The sequence below is a fragment of the Lepidochelys kempii genome, chromosome 16 (assembly GCF_965140265.1).
Source record: "Lepidochelys kempii isolate rLepKem1 chromosome 16, rLepKem1.hap2, whole genome shotgun sequence".
Lineage (NCBI taxonomy): Eukaryota > Metazoa > Chordata > Testudines > Cheloniidae > Lepidochelys > Lepidochelys kempii.
In genome coordinates this window covers 14,109,910-14,131,965 of record NC_133271.1, presented here as the reverse complement: position 1 = coordinate 14,131,965, position 22,056 = coordinate 14,109,910, and positions in this window count along the sequence as shown.

Below are 22,056 nucleotides of genomic sequence, written 5' to 3'. Positions count from 1 at the left end.
AATGTACAGGCAACCTGTGGAACTCCTTGCCAGAGGATGTTGCGAAGGCCAAGACCATAACAGCATTCAAAAAGAACTAGATAAATTCATGGAGAATAGGTCCATCAATGGCTATTAGCCAGGATGGGCAGGGATGGTATCCCTAGCCTCTGTTTGCCATAAGCTGGGAATGAGCGACAGGGGATGGATCACTTGATGATTACCTGTTCTGTTCATTCCCTCTGGGGCACCTGGCACTGGGCACTGTCGGAAGACAGGACACTGGGCAAGATGGACCCTTGGTCTGACCCAGTAGAGCCAGTCTTATGTTCTTATGTTTTACAGAATTTGGCTGCTTTAATTTGCATTGGTGGGACCAAACCGAGCATGCTGCAATGATACAGAACATCCAGGCAAGTCCTCCTGGCCCAGGCATTTTTGTTGCACCATGCTTACAAACTCCATGCTCTGCCAGCATCGCAAGTAAGGCTGGCCAACGTTGTTTTTTATTACATGTTTTTTTCCCCATTATAAATTGTTTTTGTTTGGGTTTTTTTTGAAAATATAGATGGTCCTGAAAAAAGTTTGACTAACATTTTTCAAAACACTTTTAAATAGAAAAAAAACAAAATATTTGTATTAAAATCATTTTTGTTTGTAAAGAGTGGGAAATTTCTCCACTTTCAGTATTTTTGATTCAACCCTCTCCACCCCTCCCGCCCCACACAAAAAAGGAAGCAAAAGGCAATAAATGTAGAGATGTGTGTATGCAGGGGAAACATACTTTCGTGAAAAAAGGAACTATTTTCCCCTTTTCTCAGTGAAAACTGGAGAAAATAGTAAAAAACAAACAAACAATCTAATTTCCTTTTGAATGGATTTGGGGGGGAGGGGGCAAGAAACGAAAAAAACAAGTGAAATTAAAACTGTTCATTTTCCGTTGAGATTTTTTGTGAAAACAAAACAGAATTTCAATCAGTTCTAACTGCAAGGCCTGTCCATCACTGTACCCACCTGAGAACTATAGGAGGAGCGAGACTCTGATGCTGGTGTATAATATCTATATAATGTTTATATCTATAGATCTATATGGGACTGAAGCCTCTTCAGAGTTTGATGCAACTGATGGGGAGGCATGGGACAAGTGGCTTTATAGCACCTATAGCCCCTCTTTGTCCTCCAGTCCTAGTTCAGCCTTTGAAGCAACTCGGTAAAATTTAGAGCAACTTTGAGGCTGCTCTATCTAGTAACAACAAACAAAGGGCTTTTTCATTAGCTGGAAATTGCTAGAACCTAGAAAAGCTCTGGCCACATCTCTTCCCTCTTGACTTGTTCCTGACCCGACGCCTCTGTGGGCCTGAAAGGGCTTGCAATGTCATCATACAGAGAAGTCTACGGAAGTCAAGGACTGCGTGGGCCTTGCAGATTGACCTGCCTGCTAAGGCAGCCCTTCCAAATCAGGGCTCAGGTACGTGCGTGAGAAGTTGACACTGCTGTTGCCTATTGTCTAAGAGTGCGTACACACTGAAAGAAAAACCTGCAGCACTGGGTCTCAGAGACTGGGTCAACTGACGCGGGCTCATGGGGCTCAGGTTGTGGGGCTCAAAATAGCAGTGTCGACATTCAGGCACAGGCTGGCACCCAGTTCTGAAATCCAGTGATGGGGAAGAATCTCAGAGCCCAGGCTGCAGCTTCTATTTTTAACCCCATCGCCCCAGCCTCACAACCCTGAGTCAATTGATGTGGGCTCTGAAATTCGGCGCAGTGGGGTTTTTCTTTGCAGTGTAGACACACCCTAAGTGGCTTGTGGGCAAACAGTGAGCTCCATTCTCCAGGGCTGTTAGCCTCGGCACCTTTCACCAGCACTAGAGTTGCAGAAAAATAAAGCTTTGAATGTGTGTTTAACAGGGTAAGCTGATCCAGCTGGCCTCAAACAGTAGCAAGGGAAAGATAAGCACACACTTTCCAGCCCAGCATGCGGTATGATAGCTCCGTCTTCCTATCGTTGTTGCTGCTGGAAGCCCCATCTCAGGAGTCACCAAAAGAAGGAGTCTGCCTAAGGGCTCTCTTGCTAAAATTGCTTCCATTTAGAACTATTTATCAGCATTTTCATGCCATTTTTCAACCACTCTTCTCAGCAGCTCTGTGCAATGCAAATCCCTCTCAGTCACCACTGCCAGCCAAAAGGCCCAGCCTGATAAAATATAACACGCAAGGAAAGGGAATTAAACAGGAAGACTGGCTACCCTGCGCTGGTGGGGAGAAGATGGGTAGATTTCCCAGACATGTGTATGCAGTCAGCTCCATGGCGTGATCTCTCAGGGTATGTCTACATTGCCAGCTGACTCCGGCTCACGGAGCTGCTTAATTGCCGCGTAGCTGTCTGGATTCAGGTTGGAACCTGGGCTCTAGGAACTTATGAGGAGGGATGGTCTCGGGGAAATGGAATGTCTACAGTACAGTTAAACAGCCCCGCAAGCTGGAGTCAGCTGGCATGTGTCTACCCGCAGTGTAGACATACCTTCAGAGGGAGGGAAATATATGGTGTTGCCAGAGTCAAGGTGAAATACAACCCGGTGGAGAGGCCCAGCACAAAGGCCAATGCACCGTTTAAGTCCCACCTGAGCCTTATGTGGAAAGCTTGAGTGGTACGAGCGTCACCCATATCTGCTGATGAAGGCGTTCAGGGCCTGAGCTCAAAACACACCTCTGATTTTGTGGGTGCAATTTTATGCCTGCAGCTAACTGCAGGCACAATGAATGGCAGGTATAAAGGTGACTGTTTCACGGGGCTGCCTGATTTGTAGGGACAACCAGATCACTAAAGGTGCATAAGCTGCTTTTTGCATCTGCAAGTGTGAAATTGTGCTCACAGAGTCACAGGCCAGGTTGAGGTCTTGTTCCACATCATACCTGCAAAGTATTACACTAGCTGGGTCCTATCCGCTGCTTGCCCATATGCTGCCCCCCTCAGACAGCTTCCGAAAAGACAGTTAGCAAACATGAGACATGCCTAATGAAATCACAATTTATTCACCCTGACCATTGCAGAGTAGCCTCTGAATGGCACACAGACTAAAGATATGTCTTTGCTGCAATTAGAGGTGGGACTGCATCACAACGAGACATAACCGAGCGCGCTTTGATCTAGCTAGCTGCAACAACTATAACAGGGAAGCTGCAGCAGCATGGGCTGTGCGACCCCACCCCGGCAAACCTGGAGCAGCTAGCCTGTGATGTTGCGGCTTCATTTGCTATAGTTATCGGCGCTAGCAAGATTAAAGCTAGCTCAGGTATGTCTACACATGCTGCAGTCACCCCTCTGACCGCAGCATAGACAGACCCTCTGCCATAATTCTTTCCTGAATTGGAGCCTTAAACCAATGCAAGTGAGAGCAGAATCAAAACCCACCGGACATTTTTCTTGCTCCTTCCTAAAAAGAACCAGTTATCTGGTGGTTTCTCCGGCCCTTTAATAAAATCTTTTATTTTTCCTTTAAAAAAAAATCTGACTGATTCAATTAAAAAAACAACAACCCAAAACAGACAAAGAAACTTCTAACATCTTAGAAGCTTTTAAACAGCAGCCTACTACCCACACAGCAAGTTGCCAGAGAAGAATTACCCGACATAATGAAATTCAAACGCAGCTTCCTAGCAGCCGACTATCGCTTGGGCCTGGAATACCATGGAGTCTGGGTGAATGAGGGAGTAATGAAGCACTGCGTCTCATGTCATTGACTCCGCCATTTAAAGTGCCGCATTCATAACACAGGATGCAGGCTGCTGGGCCTTCTCTTCTTCACTAAATTGAAATGGTTCCATGGGGGACTATGGCGATGGGGTTGGAAGGAAAATAGCATTCAGCTCCAAATGTAGAGAGAGAAAATGCTGACAATGTTCGTTGCTTAAGTCAACATCTGGAAATAGTACTGAAGATGCATTACCTCCCTCTGGTCTCTGGTAGGGTATCCAGGAACATCTAGCACTGAGACGTAGGTATTTTCTCTGCTATATTATGGGATTCAAGAACCTCCAGTGCTGAGATATGTGCTCATTACTTCTGATACCCTATCAAACACCAACCAATAACATCTGACACAGAGATGTGTAGAATCTACAATATCTTATGATCACGTCACCCAGGAACTTCCCCCATTTGAGATACAAATACATGTGTTATTAATTCTATGCATACATTACATGCACTATAGAAATGCAAGGTCTTATTATTACTGTCTATTTTCTTGAGTAAATATTAGAACAGCAGCATTTAGAACCCAACGCACTAGGACACAAAAACTTTCAGGTTCAAACACTTATTGAGTTGTTACACAGGTAGGTTTCAGAGTAGCAGCCGTGATAGTCTGTATCCACAAAAAGAAAAGGAGGACATGTGGCACCTTAGAGACTAACAAATTTATTTGAGCATAAGCATGAAGTGAGCTGTAGCTCATGAAAGCTTATGCTCAAATAAATTTGTTAGTTGCTAAGGTGCCACAAGTCCTCCCTTTCTTTTTACACAGGTAGGTAAACCTCACTTTCAAGTCAGTAGTGACATCAAGAGTTGGTCCTAACTGTGTGAGATCATCCTCTGGGAATGTAGATTGCTGAGGTGTGACTGCCTTTCCTATTCAGAATAGGACATAAACACATGCTTAACTTTAATCATGGGTTGAAAGCCCACAGAGACCTTAAGAGTATGCTGTTCTGAAGTATGTTTTCCCAAATCAGGGCCTCAAATAGGAGTAACTCATTCAAAACCACCATAAGCGAGAGCAATGAAAACATCTAGGAAATGAAAATGCAAAAGAGTACACTGTCCGGCGCCACAAATCATTCATTCAGAAATGTCTTAATTACACATCTGGAAGCGAATATTAAGCCATACGAAAGCATATTCTTAATGGATGTGTGGGTGGGTGGTCTCACACAAGATATTGATTCAAACTATCTTTATGATTCTTCAGACCTTTAAGAAATCAATTTTTGACCACTTCCTCCCGCTCACTCTCTAGCCGAAACTCAGACCTCATTCTGGGATCCCTCAAAGAATTATTTTGGTAGAAGATAAAACAAAAGGGCAAAAACCAAGCAAACGAAAAAAAAGGAAGGGTTCCTGTGGATTCAGAGTTCAGCTTTCTGCCAATTGCTTTCTGCCAATTAAAAGAGACTGAAAACTAACTAGGAACAGGCATTTTAAAGTAAAAAAAAAAATTAAAATTACAACCCACAGCTCAAAAAAGATGATTAAACACATTTAACATCAGTTTATTAACTAGTCAGTGCAAGGACAGGGTTAGAGCATCAGGAATCAATTCTAGACGAAGGGTTAACTTGAATAATCTCTCCATGAGAGTCTCTCTGATACTCACCCCTTTGCAGCCAGCCAGCCCAATGGGTATTTTGATGGCTTACTTGAAACTTAAGTTGTGCATAGGCTTCTGTACAGGGCTGAATTTCACCCTCATTGAGAGCCTGCCCAAATAAAGACGACAGCACCTTTCTGTACACAGAGCTATAAAATTCCTCCTGGCCAGAGGCAAAACCCTTTCACCTGTAAAGGGTTAAGAAGCTAGGATAACCTCGCTGGCACCTGACCAAAATGACCAATGAGGAGACAAGTTACTTTCAAAGCTGAAGGTGAGGGGAACAAAGGGTCTGTCTGTCTGTGTGAGGCTTTTGCCGGGAACAGAACAGGAATGGAGTATTAGAACTTGTTAGTAAGTAATTTAGCTAGAAATGCATTAGATTTCCTTTTGTTTAAATGGCTGGTAAATAAGCTGTGCTGAATGGAATGGATATTCCTGTTTTTGTGTCTTTTTGTAACGTAAGGTTTTGCCTAGGGGGATTATCTATGTTTTGAATCTGATTACCCTGTAAGGTATTTAACATCCTGATTTTACAGAGGTGATTCTTTTACTTTTTCTTGAACTAAAATTCTTCTTTTAAGATCCTGATTGCTTTTTCATTGTTCTTAAGATCCAAGGGTTTGGGTCTGTGTTCACCTATGCAAATTGGTAAGGATTTTTATCAAGCCTTCCCCAGGAAGGGGGGTGTAGGGCTTGGGGGGATATTTTGGGGGGAAGACGTCTCCAAGTGAGCTCTTTCCCTGTTCTTTGTTTAACACACTTGGTGGTGGCAGCATAGGGTTCAAGGACAAGGCAAAGTTTGTACCTTGAGGAAGTTTTTAACCTAAGCTGGTAAGAATAAGCTTAGGGGGTCTTTCATGCAGGTCCCCACGTCTGTACCCTAGAGTTCAGAGTGGGGAAGGAACCTTGACAGCCCCGATTCCGCAAGGCATCTTTATTAAGCAAAACATTTAAGCATGTGCTTTGCTTTATGCATGTGTTAGAGTTCTGTTGACTTAAAGGGACTCAAGCCCATGCTTAAAGTTAAACCTATCCTGCAGTGCTTTGTTGAGCTTAAGTATCAGCATCTTTGCTGAATGAGGGCCAGTGAGTGTAAACCTATTGCTATCTGATGTGAGGTCAAAGCTCCTATCAATTGCAATGAGACAGGATCTAGACCTCAGTAACTATTGAGTAACCATGAAGTAAGAAATTCAAAAACTGGTCTGATCGAAGTTTGCCTGAGTGAGGAAGGAGTACAATATGAGTAAGGACTTCAGCATTTTGCCCATAGGTTTACGCAAGCTCCTGCCTTCCTCTTTCACCACCTTCCACCCAGTCAGTGCCTTTCCCACCAAGCCGATCCAATTTATCCCAGTGCCTGTGATGAAGCACCAGGTCCAGGTTAATTATAACTCACACACCAATTAAGCCCATCCTCCCATCCTTCACTCTGAAACCTCTGATTGCACAGTCCCCAGCATTGCCTAGTGACACAAAAGTAATTTTACTAAGTGGGGAAATTTGTTGTTTTTTGTTTCATGAAAACTGTTAATTTGCTATTAAATCTCTTGTTGAAAGACTAATAGCTTAATGAATGCATTAAACATGTGCAAATTAGGACTTTTTTTTAATGCATTCTTTAGTTGCAGATTGAAAGGGTATGATACATCATCATTGGCTCAGTGGGAATTAATGAAGCACTAGACCATCTTCTGTCATGCAGGCCAGACTTATGAGTGATCCCCTGAATTCCACATGCAAGCTTCATCCCAGGTCCGTTTCCTGCCTGCAACATATATCTTTCCCCCACCCTGCTCTTCCCAGTTACCGCTGATGCTCATGAAATAAAAATGCAGTTTCCAGATCAGTTTGATAATGAAAAGTAGCCCATTGCTGATGACAAATGTTGTTTACGGTCACTAGAAAAGAGGCTGGAATGGTGAGTGAATATATTAAAGGAGGAGAGGATAGCTTTTATATTCATTATAGTGCCATTTTAGCCCACAAAGACACATAACCTTTATCTTTCACCCTCCATCATGCAGTCACTTTCAGATATCTACATTAAAATAAAAGAAGCTGCAGACACTGTGCTTTGCATTGGCTGTTATCAGCAAAGACGACATTTTCCACCAGTCAAATGGCACTTGGCATGAGAATACCATCGCTCTAAACATACCTATCTGTGGTCTCTGGGAAGTGTCCTCTGTAATGATGGGCTCACCACTGTTCCCAACAAAACTTAACCCGCCTAGGTCATTGGCTGAAAACCAGCACAAGGTCCCAATCATACAAACACTACGATAGGTTGCTCTGTCCCCGGTAAGGACTGTGGAGGCACAATGGCCAGCTCACCGTATTCCAAGGCATGGCCCCCTTTACGAACAGGGTAGTTCCTAGTAGGGTCACTAGACCAAGGTGAGATGGAGGCCTCAGGGGGCCAAGTCATGTGACTCGCTACTGAGGGTTATAAAGGAAAGGTTCTTCGCTCAGTCAAGGGGGAGCCTAGCATCAGGAGGCACCTGTAAGGGAGGCTCTCATACGGCAGAGCGAGGATGATGGTGGGCTGGGGAAGCCTGCCAGGATTCAAGCATACACCCAGAAAAACAGGGTGGCCCCAAAGGGAAGGAGGAGTTTGAGCCCAGGAACCATTGCTAGGAAGAGCCCTTGTGGAAGGTCTCTCCAGAGGGGTCCAGGAGAAGCAAGGCTCCTCTGTTCAGAGAGAACTGGGGAGCCAAGGCCTGAAGCCTTAAAGGAGGAAGGATTTGAGCCAGCAGAGGCCAAAGGGACCATGTTTATTTGGGAATTGTTAGAAACTGAACTCCAAAGAGAGGGAGTGTTATTTTTAAATTCCTGGGTGTGTGTGACCCAACTGGAGAACCAAGGGGGGGATGGAGGCAGGATGGCACACTCTGGGACTGCACCCTTCAACCATCCCATAGTCATGTGAGCCACCACCTTACCCTCCCTTCAATCTCTTCCTAAAGCTTACCTCTGCCACGATGTCTACAAACACTATCCTGCTAACGGAGAGGCAGGTGGCAGGCCCAAACAATTGCTTGCTGTGCCAAACTTACTACCTTGTCCTCCCATTCCCTGACCTCTCAATTGTTTTATTTCGTCCACCATTGTGCCTTATCATATACCTAGACTGGGAGCTCTCTGAGGCTGGGATCTTCTTGTTACTTGTTTGTACAGGGACTAGCACAGTGAAATTCTAACCCTTGACTAGGGCCCCTGGATACTGCCCCGTTACAAATAATAAACAGCAATAATCAATTAGTAGTAGCAATATTGTAGTGCCCAGGAGTTCCAGACTCTCCATACAGACCACATGGAAAACTGAGCATTGCACAACTAAGAGCAAAAAGCAATGTCAAACACCTGATGCTAAGAGAACTTTTCACCAGGGTTTCTTTGCTCTTTGCACAAGGTGAAGAAGAGCTCCAGAAACTTGGAATTGCTTTCCTCTAGCTTGTGATGAATTTGAACTAATCATCATTCTAAAGAAGACAATGATTATGGCATATGGTGTGTTGACTGCAGCAGAAGTGTGAATTGCTATTGCCATGGTAAATGTTGCGCACAAGTTCTGCTATCTAGGATCAACTGTACCTGGTAACTCTAGATGGTGGGCTTAATTCTTGCTATAGAAAGGCATCTGACTAGCCAAGTGTATATGGGAAAACAGGAAAATAACATTGAACACCAAGATACGGGTCTACCAGATGTGCATTCTGGGCACATTGCCGAATGGTGGCGAGAGCTGGACCACCTACAGCAAGCATGAGAGAAGGCTAAACACTTCCACACCAACTGTCTTTATCATATTTTAAATATCAAGTGGGAAACCAAAGATCATGACACTGAAGTACTTGAGAAAGCAAAATTACCAAGTTAAATACAGTTCTCAAGCACAGACATCTGTTGGGTTGGTCATCCACACTGGATGGATGATGGACACTTTCCAAAAGATCTCCAGTATGGACGACTTATTGAGGCTCCAAGGCCACTAGAATCATAGAATATCAGGGTTGGAAGGGACCCCAGAAGGTCATCTAGTCCAACCCCCTGCTGGAAGCAGGACCAATTCCCAGTTAAATCATCCCAGCCAGGGCTTTGTCAAGTCTGACCTTAAAAATCTCTAAGGAAGGAGATTCTACCACCAAAGGAAGGAGATTCTACCACCTACCATTCTACCACTAGGCTGACCTAGGCTTGGTTTAGGGATGTTTTCAAGGGGGACTTGAAAACTTAACATCAACCTTGCAAGCTGGAAAGATGCAGCTAGCAACAGTCCACACTGGAGGGCTGAGCTGAGCAAGGAGTCAAAGAGGCTGAAGAGAGTTGGTTGACAGAGAGAGAGAGGAAAGCAAAGAGACCGAAGAGGAAAATGCAGCAGCCCTTTGGTGCTGGTAGAGAGCTGACTTCATCTTCTGGCCCTGGCTGCACCTGACGCCTGCATTATCTTTGGCAAGGACTGTCACTTGAGAATTGGATTTTTTAGCCACTTCCGCTGCTGCAGCATGACACACAGTAACAGAACTGCTTTGGTACTTACCCAAGGGCTTTTCGAGACGAACGGTTTCCATTACCATCATAGCATCCAGGAGCCACAGTCATGGACCAGGACCCAGGTTTGCTAGCTGCCGTACAAACGCAGGAAGAAAAGATGGTTCCTGCCCCCAAAGAGCTTACAGTATTCCTTGCTCACATAATCTGTTTTATTGACTTCAGCAAGACCACTCCAATGAGTAACAGCTGGCGGGCTCAGCACAAGTTTGGAAGGGAGCTAAAATTGTAACCATAGCTATTTTGTGGCCTCTGCGAAATGTGCTGGAACATCTCAGTCTAGTGCCTAATTGAACAGGTGCACATAAATCACAACCTCCACAGGCACTTCCAGTGTCAATCTCAAGCCAAGGACAGACTGGGTTACCGGATCCAAAATAGCCTCTTGCCCCGGGCAGGTAATTATGCTTCATGCAGCATCTGCTCCACAATGCTGCCAGTCCTGGACCTTTCCCCAGCACTGAGTTACTAATATGGACCTGATCCTGCTCTTGGTGACACCAAAGAGAGTTTTGCCATAGATTTCAATAGGACTAGGAGCAGTCCCTAACCAGCAAAGCCATGAGTGACTGGAGAGCCTGAGTAGCAGCTAGCTGACTCAAAGCGAAGCAAGATTCTGCTGCCTCTTCCCTGCACTGAGGTTTAATCTGCAGATGAGATTTCTGTGGACGAAATTTGGGAACTATTTATGGATGCTTTAAAAGACCCCAGAGCAGCCTCTGTGACCATTCAGACATCTGCAACTTCTTCATTTTTTAATTTATAAATGAAATAAAAATTTAAGTAGTAAGTGACTCCCCCTTGGCTTGAGTTGTCTTTTGCATCAAGGTAAAACGATAGATCCTCATGCCACAAAGTCCCCTTTGGGATGCTCCAGTGGGGCAAAGGTGACTCACAGCTGGGCATTCCCTCCAATGTAAGAAAATCTCTCTTTAGCGTAAGCTCCAATGCTAACTCTATGCCACCTCATCACACAGGTCCCCCACTCCCAGCATAAGGGGTGAGGCAGGAGCATGCCAGGGAAAGGAGCATGTGGGAGGAGGTGTGGATGAACTCCGGCAACCCCTGCTGCCATAACAGCCACTAAAGAGGCCATTACAAGGTGGTGCCATTTATTCTTATTAATAATAGCTAACTCTGACACAGCACTTTTCATCAGCAGGTCTCTTAGCATGTCACAAAGGAGGACACTACCATCCTCCACACAGACCTGGGCTCTGTGACTTGTTGCCGTGGATTATGTAAAGTCCCCTTATCAGAGACCACATCACCCAAGCACTGGACACAGCTTTCAAGCTGTAAACTGCTGTATAAGTGCTAAATGCTCCTGTGATTGAATTATAGCTACTTCTGGGGGAAAACAAGCTAGCCCTTGCATGGGACAACACAACACAATCGCTGTATAAAACAAAACACACTTCCAATAAACCCTATAGAAACAACTTGTGGGGGGAAGGGGGGCGACCACTGGGATTTGTCTAAGGCAACAGAGCTCTCACACATGCTCTTCTGAACCTTTAATAAATATGACTGACCCAGCCTTGGATAGTGGCATACGGTGCATTATTAACAGGAAAAAATGATGTAACCCTGGAACTCAAATGTAGTTATAATGTTGCCTATTGTCTGGGTTGCTTTGTTTCCTTCAGTACAGCACAGTAAGGAAGCACAGGGCCAGGGTTAGATTGTGATGGCACTTCTAATAAATGAAGAGGGAACACTTATGATTCAGATGGTGTCTGTATATAGGCTATTGAATGAAATATAATGACCACACTCCACTATTTTGTCCATTAGTTGGATGTAGACTATAGGGGGGAAAAATAGACTTTATATTTATACTTTCCATTATGGATTATGAAGAAAACAAGGCACATCCAGGCAGACAACTAGCATCTGGAATGCAAAGGCGTGAGTGCATTTGGCAGTGTCCAAGTATCAAAGGTGCATGGCCTTCCCACTACCGTTACTGTTTATTAGAATTACAGCAGCCCCATATAATGAGAGAGCGGCCCTGCTCCGGAGTGCTTACAATATAACCCAACAAGGAAGATGAAGGGTAAAAGGGGAAACAGAGGCCCAGAGAAAGGAAGTGACATAGCCAAGGACACACAGCAGGTGAGTGGCGGAGCTGGAAATAAATCCCAGGTCTGCTATCTTCTAGTCCAGTATAATAACAAGTAGGAAATACTGCCTTCCTTCTTCCTCACCAGTTACGTGTGGGGGTGCCTGGAACCAAGTTGGTTTGACACTGGTAATCTCAAATTGGAAGCCCTACTTTGCCTCCCGCGGGGCGTAAGTGAGAAGGTTATTGGGAAGAGCTGATTGTTAGCTAGGCACAGAGCACCCCCCTTCCCTGAGCTCAGCATCCTGCAGCTGTGCAGAAAACGCTGAAGCTCAGGTGAAGTTTTAAGGATGCAGCAAGAGTTGAGGGGTGCTGACGCAGAAATAAGGTTTTATTTTCAGCAGGGCCAAGTGCACACCCATTCCCTGACTGCAGAGCTAGCAACACAGCCTTCTCCGAGAGCTGTGACTCAGCATAAATAGGCCAGGCTGAGCTGGGTTCTGTCCTCCAGCCTTTGCTATGGTAGGCGGGAAGGGGGGCACTTATTCCTGGCTGGTAAGATACTAAGACCGGCTTGATCCCTGGATCGGAACAGCCTGAGGATTCTCTGCAACTGAGGGTGCCATGGCACTGAGTGGCCCAGAGAAGGGGAGGAATCTGGAAACAGAGTTTCTCTCATACACCTGACAAGCAGCACGGAAGTAGCATGAGCTGATGGAGGTCTCTCACCAGGATGAAAATCGTGGAGGGCTGAGGGTTGCGGAAAGACATTGAGGAAGAGAGGAATGAAGATAGAGCTCCTGTCACAGGGCTCTGTTTGCAGCTAAACACTCATCCTGCTTACCCCTCATGACTGAGCTGTGCCTTCTCAGGCCTGAATTTGACCTTCATTCATACCACGTGTAATACCCTACCCCAGCTAGGTTATCAGCAGCGGGGATAGAACCCCGGACCTACAGATATAAAATGACAAATCTGTATTGTCTCAGTTAAAGATTCAGTGGCTAGCCTGAGGCAAGGAGCAGGCTCATAAACCTCTGAGATCCCATCAGCACGGGACAGAATGCCACACTGCCCATGGCCAAATACCGTAGAAGCTCACAGTTACGAACACCTGGGGAATGGTGGCTGTTCGTAACTCTGAAATGTTTGTAACTCTGAATCAATCCTGCATTGATTCAGCTCTTGTGGTTGTTGGGTTTTTTTGGATCCAGATAGCAGAAGGTGGAAGCTGGGGAGTGAAGGACACTAATGTAGTTTCTACGTATTACACAGTAGTAGTGATGTACCTACACCCCAGACTCAAACACCCCTAACCTTGGGATGGGGAGAAAAGTCAGAGATGAACCCACAAAGAAACTTTGCAAACAAAAAATGCAAGAGAGACTTCTCCTGAAAATGCTGATGACCCTCATAATTTGGGATTGTTTCTATCACAGGCAGGAGACATAAAACAAACCAAATGTCATTATTCCAAACCAGAAAGGCTTGAGTGGCATGCCCCATACCGAGACACAAATGCCCATGAATAAGGCACATTACATGTCACTGAGACGGCTCAGCCCGTTTGCATGTTTCCAAGGCTAAACCAATTAGGACACAAAGCAGGTAGACGCAGGAGGCAAACCCAGTGTTTGTTTATCAGACCTAAGGAACATGTAGTCTTCAAATTATAGCTTGGCTCTATGAGTGTTCCAGCCTCCCAGTCCCTGTTTTAATAGCAGGCTATACTAATAACAGGCTGTTAGAAAACAATGCAGCAGACCACAGGGGCGCAGACGCATCCAGGTCACAAGGCAGGAGGCAGGGATCCCACAAGCTAGTCTTGGCTTTGAAGCTAATGAATGCAGTAAATAGGAAACCGCTGGAGCATACAAAATACGCCTTCCAACTGCCACTGAATTAAATTCCCTCCCACTGCCGTACAGTCAAGCACAGTCCATCTGATTGCACCTGAATCAGCTAATCTCTCAATGACCATGAATCAACTGGCCATTTAAATCCTCTTCCTGCAGCCCTTGGCCATGCAAAAAAAAATCTCTCCAGCTGTTCTGGGGTCAAGCAAAACTCCTCTCATTGCACTTGAATTGACTAGCCATCTAATGCCCTTCCAGCGCCCACGAATTTACCAACCGCCTAACGGCCAGCCACTCTTACTGCCCCAGAGTCAAATGTGGTGTCTCCTACTCACTGACCCATTAAAAATTGCCATCCAAAGATCCTTCCTTTGGCTAAGTCAAGCGAAGGCCTTTATCACTGTCCTTGGAATCAGCTCACATTGGCCACAGTCTCTCTTATGCCCCTGAGTGCAGTCACTATTCAAAGCCCCTTCTCCAGACTTGGCTCCCCCTGAAAAGCCTTCCTCACTGCGTCAAAGTCAGTCAGAGGCCCTTTTCCTGCCTGACTCAACTCACCATTCTGAGTCTGTTCCCTGAATTGGTCAACTCAGGGCGTCAAAGTCGAGTTCAATCCCACTGCCCCTAGACAGCTGGTGTTGTGAAGCTCCTTCCACTTTCCAGAGGCCACTCTCCATTCAGAACTACTTCTGCAGCTACAGCTTCAACTAGAGTCCCTCCTACGGCTCCCTAGTCAAGTCAAAGTTGGTGACGAATGGGGCAGAACAGGTTCAAGTGATTCACCTGAGCAGGGACATGAACTGACAGGAAGGCTGTGTTGTGGTTATGGCACTGGACGGGGACTCAGGAGATCTGGGTTCGGTCCTTGGCTTCCTTGAGCAAGTCACTTAGTCTCAGTATAATCATAGAATAATATTTTCCCTTTTCCTGTCATGTTTAGTTAGAATGAAAACATATTAGGGGAGGGCATTTCTCTTACTCTGGGTGTGTATAGTGTCTACCACAGTGGCCATGATTTCAGTTGGGGCCTCTTGGTACTACCATATTACAAACAATAGTAACAAGTTCCTTTCCCTGTGAAGCATCCAACAGTGATTGTTCCAGACATAACAATCAACAATTCTGATACACTGAAAACAAATTGTGTAGGTGTATCCCTTATAAGGGGGGAAACATTCTGGGTTTTTTTGCAGCCTGTAATTTCCCTGTTGATTCCTAAAGTCGTTTTGATCTTTGTTTGCTGTAGAAACAGCAATGACATCACACATGGGCGCTGTGACATTGTTGCATGAATAATCACATACTACAGCAGGTAAAAGGGAAAGAAAAAATCTTGTTTATTCACAGATGCTTCCACCATCAGAAACCAGAGTCTCTAATGGTAATTTATCACACATCATTCGTATGTTTGTTGTCTTTTTGGGGGGAAGGATTAGGGGTGGGGGCTGAATATGAAAGTTCATCAGGGCTGGGACAAACAAATGAAACATATTGAAATGAGCATTACAGATCTGTTGTGCTGTAGTTTATGGGCTTTTCTCAGCAATACACAGTAAGTAAAACAAACAATGATTGAGTCAGCTGCCTCCTGGGTGTTCATTTGCTGTGGTGGTGAGGAATATTAATGCTAAATACATCCGCGTGCATCGGGAAAGGCAGGAGGAGGCAAGCAGATTACCCCGGCTTAGGGGTATTATACATGAGACTGCAACTTCCAAAGATACAGAGAGGAAACATTCTTGTGGGTTTTTATCTCTTATCTTCTTACAGTCTTATAGATTTTGGAGATGCAGTGCCCTGGAGTTTTAATACTCATGGTGTTTTCTTTTTTGTTCATTTGTTTGTTTTTCCAAATCCTCCTCTTTAAAAATTAAAAAAAAAAAGAGTGTGTGTTGAATTTATCATGATAAGGAAAAAGACAAAAAAAGAACAGATTCCAATAGAAGAAAGAACAGATGAAAAAGAAGTTTGATTAAAATCCCCTCTTGTTCCATGCGATTGATGTAAATGTCTTCACACCTTCCTCTTTTCCTTTGCAACCTTAACAGAGGACTCAACCCATCCCCAAGGGGCTGAGTTCCCATCATAGAGCTTTGTAGCTACTGCGGCTCTTGCTGCTGTTGTCTAAAGGGATTATAAGCCTTTGTAAAGCCCATGTTAATATGCTAAGGTGGGGCGGGGGGGAATGAGTTTCCAAACAAGCTTTTGTGTGCCTCCTTTCTGAGGAACCCTAGCAGAGGGAAACTAGGGCATGGCTCAAGCCAAATAGGAACAGGAAGTTCATTATAGGGGCCATTTGTCTCTCATCCAATCTCTGTTGGTGTCAGTTGGTGATCACCATAATGCTAATTAAGCCAGGGCTGGAGGGCCACGCCATGAAGACAGAGCACCCTAAGTCACAGACAGAGGGACAACAGGGCTCACCAATGAGTGACAGAAGGGTGCCTCAGATGTGGAGTTAATCCCCAGAGCAGCCAGGAGGAGGTGATATAGAGGTGAGTGAACCTTGTTATACTGCGACTTGTGTTCTTGGTTATTCGGAAGCTATATCACCAAGGAACAGATTCAGATCTGGGCTAGTATTTTCAAAGAGAATTCGGAGCCCAAATCCCCTTGAATTTAAGTGAGATTTGGGTACCTGAATCCCACTACTAGGATCCAACTCCACAGCATCTGACTCTGTGAATCTAATGAAACAGGCCTTTCTTAAGTGGATTCCTAGCTGCCTCTCTCCACTTTCCTTTTACATGATATTCCAGGAGCATATGGCATTGGGTTACTCAGTATTCTCGAGGTGTTGCAGCTGTGGATTACTCAATATTCCAGTGGATAGCTGTGAGTTACTCAGTATTCCAGGGGCAGCCTACAACTCTGTCACTCTGTATGCCAGAGGTATACAATTGTGGGCCTTTCAGTATTCCTAGGGTGTGCGCCAGGTGTTCAGGGCTGTCACAGAGCCACTGGGTGTTTGCCAGGATGAGAATATTTTGGTATGCACATATGTGCCTCCAATGAGGCCCACTGCTATTCATTTAGTCTCTCTACTCTAGTGGGTGTTGAGAGAGAGAGAGAAGTGATGGGGACCAAGAAAAGGAGAGTGAAAAACGATAGGAGGAATGTGAAAGTGGCGGTTGTATAAAACTGCACAGCTTGTTTGGAGTACCTCACAAGGTTACATTCTATTAGCGGTGGGCTAGGTTCATGTTTAAAGGTGACAGTAATGTTTCCTTCATGTGGGAATAACAGGAGGACACTGGATTACAGACAGAGCCAATTTAGAATTTTTTTTTTTTTTTTTTACTATATTCCGCACCAGAAAGTGCCTATTCATCAAAGCCAAAACTGCTTGTGGGAGAGGGTCAGTTTTAACAAATTTCTCATCCCTTCCCCCCCCTCCCCAAAATGAGAAATGGTCAGTGATCCAGTTTGATATTTTCAAAGTAAAAATCATTTTTTTTAATTCAAAATGACTTTTTGGTTTGAAATTTAAGCTAATTAGAGTAAAATGAAATGTTTTAAAGTTATCAGTACAAAAGGGGGCACTTACCTCCCCCCTTCCCCCCACAAAGATCTTCACAGGGCCCAAAAATGATTGTCAGAAAAATATGTGCAAAATTATCAAATGTAAAGCAGTGGAAGTCTTCATCACTTATATAAATTAAGTCCCAGCAAAATACTGATACAGCAGCCTTTATTTAAAAAAGAAAACACTCTTTAAACCCCAAGATTTTCCAGGGATCTAACCAGCCCCTGGTCTCCTAGAAGACTGTTTTTTAAATAGCAACATCCAAGGTTCCTAAAATACCCACTTACCTTCCAGCCCCCAATAACGGGACCCTAGAACCAGTGCTGCCTGCAAGCCTTTTCTGTAGGGGATCACTTCAGATTTCCCCCTTGTCCCTGGCTCAATGCTAGGTGGTCAGAAATATCTGGAATTTGCAGTCTTCATCTCCTATCCTAACTCCATTGCTCCCCATTCTTTAGACCCTTAAAGCTTGGATCAGAGCTACATGTCTGTTTTAATACCAAAAACATATGGACCCCATTTTCCCCTGCTCCCATCTTAGGGGATCTCTTCTGGCGCGCCCAGCAGTAAGTTAGCTGTGGAAATTCATTTACCCCATTCCAATGGCTTCCACAATGCAAGAAATCTTGCAGGCTGCTTAGAAATGCTGCTCTGCACTTCTCAATAGCATTTTATGACATTTTTCAAATCAAATTTAAAAGCATAACTTGAATGGAATTAAATTAATGCTGTCTGGTAATGTCAGCAGCACCAGAGCTGGGCATGGCTGGCTTAGTTTCTAAACCTCTCGCAGCTTATTGGGACTTATATCTGACTGCGGGGGACCAGTGTGTGGACATGTAAGTATTTGCCGGCATCTGTGGGAGTACGCATGTGTGAGGTCATGAGTGCAGATGTGAGGTTTACATCTGTGTTTATGGAGAGAGGCTTGGGTGTAATGGGGTGAGTGTGGATGTGAGCTTGGTGAAATATACCCCCTGGCATGCTAAGAGTAAGGGCTGTATGTACAGGGAGCTCGATGTATCTCCTTAAATTACCCGTGTAGGTTTTATTAGAGCTGTTTTCTCTATTACATGCTAAGTTGTGGTCTTGCACAATGACTGCCAGAGGGAGATGCACCGCAAATAATAGTCATTAGCACTGATAAAGCAGATTACATCCTCAAAGCACGGTACAGAACTGATAAGTAAAGTGAGTTCTGTGCATAGGCTTTGCAGGATTTTGAGAACCTTCTGAATGAAAGGGTGCTCTATAAGCATAAGGAAATAATATAATAATGTGTGGGAAGGTGTGTGTGTTTGTGTGTGTGTGAGAAAGAGAAAGACTGACGAGGTGGCTGGGTAGGTGTGGGTGTATTTTTGTGGATGGGTAGATGTGGGTGTATTTTTGTGGCTATCTGTACGGATTCATGTTCAGTGTGCCTATTGGTTGATCTACTTGGTATGTGTGGGTGTATTTGAATGGCTGTGTTCTTAGGATAGTGTAAGTGGGGGTTTGGGTATATGTGGGCGTGGAGGAGGTGTATCTGGATACGAGCCGGTGTGTACATGAGATTTTTTCCTTCCTTTTCTCTCCGCTGCAAACACTGCAGTTCTGTCATTTTCGCTGCCTCACCAAGACATCTCCAAATGGACCCCACTCATTCAGAGAAATATAGCACACCATGTATTTCCTAAATGCTGAGTCAGGTTTGTTACTCACTGGCTGCATATTTGTCCATCCAGTTCAAAGATAGACACCTGAACACAATCACTCCCACTAAGCCCCCACTGTGAGTGCCTCCCCGCCAGCGAGCTATGGACAGAAATGCTACATCCAGCATTGCATGGCCACAGCACGTCTTATGAATCACTCCTCCACAAAGCACGTCACATGTCAGACAGTGATAAAACAGGGGCAGACACAGCCAGTGGTCACAGGACATTGAAACAGGAAGGGGGCTGTCACTGCAGCCACCAAGGACATGGGGACTCCGTGGAGGAGACTGATTACCCAAGGTAGGAAGAGGACAGGGAGGAGAGGAGAAGCTACTTACCCAACCAGGGAGAGGACGAGCGACCTCTTTGCCACTTTTAGTAGATGAACTGGATCTCCTTGTGCTATGCTCATCTTCATGCCTTTTCCCCTGCTGGACCCACCACACTACACTTCCACCCTCTCCTCCTTCGAGTCTCAACTTAAAATGCACTTCTTCCATTAGGCCTATAAATCTTAATCTTCCCCTTCTTGGGTTAATGTGAAAGGGTGCACTCACCATAGGCGTGCACCTTGGGTGTGATGTAGCAACTCATTCATCATCTAGCATCCCCTGCCAACAGCTGCTCTGGCCCCATGGTGGTCTCTCTTCTTTTGGCTTGGTCCTCCAGCCAGGTCACCTTAAAGTCTTTCCCTTTCCAGGGTATCCGTGTCCTACATAGTACACATCACCATCAATCTGCCACTTTCCACCCCTTTTGGGTTCCTCTTCCATCCCACTTTTCTGTAAAAGTAGCAGCTCCAGGCTTTCTAAGAGCGGCTTAACCAAACCACAATGAAAGAAACTTCAGCCCCTTCCATGGGCTTCAACTTTTAAACCATCCTGAGTCCACCCCAGCTCTCTGTGCGTCTACAGAATGATGATCTCAAGGTCTAACTCCCTGGAGCCTTGCACTTGTTGGGATCTGGAACTGCAGTCCCCCATTCCTCCAAAGGCTTTCTGATTGTGGATTGGCCTTCTCTCAGACTCATTTGGAGTCCCCTTCACCTGCTCCTCTCTCCAGGGTATAAACTCCCTCCTAGAGGTCCTCTACTCACCACTATACAGACACACTAGAGGTTTCTTCTCCTTTATCTTCCTGCAGCCTCTTCTACTCTGGGCTTTCTCCCTTTATAGAAACCACCAAGCTCCTCCCCCAGCTGGGACTCATCTTGGGCCTGACCCACCGTCCAAGTGCAAGCGGGTATTAATTGGCCTCTCAGGCCCACATTACCCCATACAAATGGTAGAATGGTTAAATGGTCTTTAACAAAAACAGCAGCCACCTCCCATAAAGCACAAAATGTGTGTATTACTAACTACAGAACTCAGGTGACTTCATTGCTGACCCTTTCTGTTAGTCTCCTTTGAAAATCCCAGCGTGAAAGAATCCAGGAAGGTGGGGTTTTCATCACTTCCTTTGGAGTTATTCTTGCATGCTCATAAAGTGGTGTGAAGACATGAAAGAAGGATTTGAACCTGTTCTTTGGCTAGACTTATGTTTGGGGTATGTGTGTGTGTTTCAAACTTACTCTGGATGGCCTTGAGTATTAAAGTCTGGAATGGACATTCAGAAATCAATCCAGAAGATAAAGCAAAAGTGACATTCAGTTCTGCTGTAAAGTGGAATAGAGGCACCAGCTTACATCCCATCTGGATTTGGCATGGGGAAAAGAGAAATTGTCCCTTGATCTGGCATACCTAACATGCTGAGTTATGGATCTTGTTACTAATGCAGTAAATATTAATACACATTTGGTTTGTTAGAGTGGCTTCCTGTAAACATTAAAACACAAGAGAGCTGCACAGAGTAATGGGATGGAAGTGCCTACAATTCATCCATGCTAAGACTGAAGGTGACTGCCAGTGGCAGGAACCTCAACGGGTTCCCATGGAGCTCTCTCCTTGGGCCTCTCCTCAGCTATTTTCCACCTTTCAGGAGCTTCAGGAACAAAATGGGAACTCTCTCTGGCCCAGCTGCAGTTTGCACAGACAGAGCTCTGAGTCCATGGCTTTCTGGCCCATGGCTAAAGAAATCTTCAGTTTGATTTGTCACACCAAGTTTGAGGCCATTAGTCTACATTGAAGGCTAATTGATCTCCCTGCCATTAATCATTAATTCACAGCTAACCGTCGTGTTCCATGTGGACACGGTGTCCCTCTGTCTCTGTGTTCCATAAGCATGCTGTCCCCCTGCTGCTGTCTCCTGAGTCTCCCTCCTTCCTGGCTTTCTTCCTTTCACTTTTCCCTCCTTGTCCTCTTTTAGCTCACAGCTGCCCCGTAAGGAGTTTGCAGTGTTTCTGATTCCTCATCAGATGCCAATCACAGTTTGTTTGTTTTAAAGCACTGATATGGATGGTAATGCAGCTGAACTTCTATGTAAACCTTCAGCAAGAGTTGGCGCTCGTAAGTCTGCAGAAGAGAAGAGTGAGGGGGGACTGGATAGCTGCTTTCAACTACCTGAAAGGGGGTTCCAAAGAGGATGGAGCTTGGCTGTTCTCAGTGGTAGCGGATGACAGAACGAGGAGTAATGGTCTCAAGTTGCAGTGGGGGAGGTTTAGGTTGGATATTAGAAAAATCTTTTTCACTAGGAGGGTGGTGAAGCACTGAAATGCGTTACCTAGGGAGGTGGTGGAATCTCCTTCCTTTGAGGTTTTTAAGGCCAGGCTTGACAAAGCCCTGGCTGGGATGATTTAGTTGGGGATTGGTCCTGCTTTGAGCAGGGGGTTGGACTAGATGACCTCCTGAGCTTTCTTCCAACCCTGATATTCTATGATTCTAAGTCTGCTGTGAAGAGTCAGATCAAAGAGCCTTTACATTTCTTTTTTAAACTAAGAAAATATCAAGATGAATATATAAAACTAGGATACTTATGGACTCTGGTCAAGCATGAGCATTGCCTGAGGTATTAGCAAATGTGTTCTGAGGTATTCGCAAATGACAGCATGAAAGCATTGAAGCCCAGATGG